The sequence below is a fragment of the Helianthus annuus genome, chromosome 16, assembly GCF_002127325.2.
Source record: "Helianthus annuus cultivar XRQ/B chromosome 16, HanXRQr2.0-SUNRISE, whole genome shotgun sequence".
NCBI lineage: Eukaryota > Viridiplantae > Streptophyta > Magnoliopsida > Asterales > Asteraceae > Helianthus > Helianthus annuus.
This window is the reverse complement of record NC_035448.2, coordinates 26581953-26582590: the sequence shown is the minus strand read 5'-3', so window position 1 is coordinate 26582590 and position 638 is coordinate 26581953. Positions and strand designations below refer to the sequence as shown.

Genomic DNA, 638 nt, shown 5'->3' with positions numbered 1-638 from the left:
ATCCAGCATTACCCGACCCGCTATCAGAGTTAATTGCTGGCAGATTCCACCCCAGATCATCACGATGGTTACGAACAGCATCCAGTTCCATGGATTACCTCATGAGGACCCGAATGTCCATCTCTCGCGCTTTTCAGCTATCTGCGATACGTTCCAGGAGCAAGGTGTCACCGAGGATGCCTGCAAGCTGCGTCTATTCCCATTCTCACTTGCTGATCGTGCTCATGCATGGTTGGAATCCCTTCCTGCGGGATCCATCACCACTTGGGCCGGGATGAAAGACAAGTTCTTAGGCAAGTACTTTCCCCCTGCCAAAACTGCTCGACTGAGGAGCATGATTCAAGAGTTTTGCCAAAAGGAGGGAGAGTCTTTCTACGAGATATGGGAGCGTTTCAAGGAGCTGTTGCTCAAGTGTCCTCATCACGGATTCGAGGATTGGGCGTTAGTTGAGAAGTTCTATTATGGAGTGACGCCCGCTACGAGGAATATGCTGAACACTACTGCTGGCGGCAATCTGATGACCGCCAAAACACCAGAGGAGTGCATGGATATGTTCGAGGACATAGCGATGAGTAGTTATGAGTTTCCTGATTCTAGACAAACGACTTTTACACAAAGAGGGGTGCATAGGGTTGATG

General features: G+C 49.7%; 1 non-coding gene across 1 annotated transcript; it reads right to left on the bottom strand.

Moving 5' to 3' along the window:
* Window positions 1–322: 322 nt before the first annotated feature.
* Window positions 323–429, bottom strand: LOC118488539. Its single transcript, XR_004885083.1, has one exon. It is a non-coding gene; the product is annotated as a small nucleolar RNA R71 (small nucleolar RNA).
* Between the last annotated feature and the right edge of the window lie 209 nt (window positions 430–638).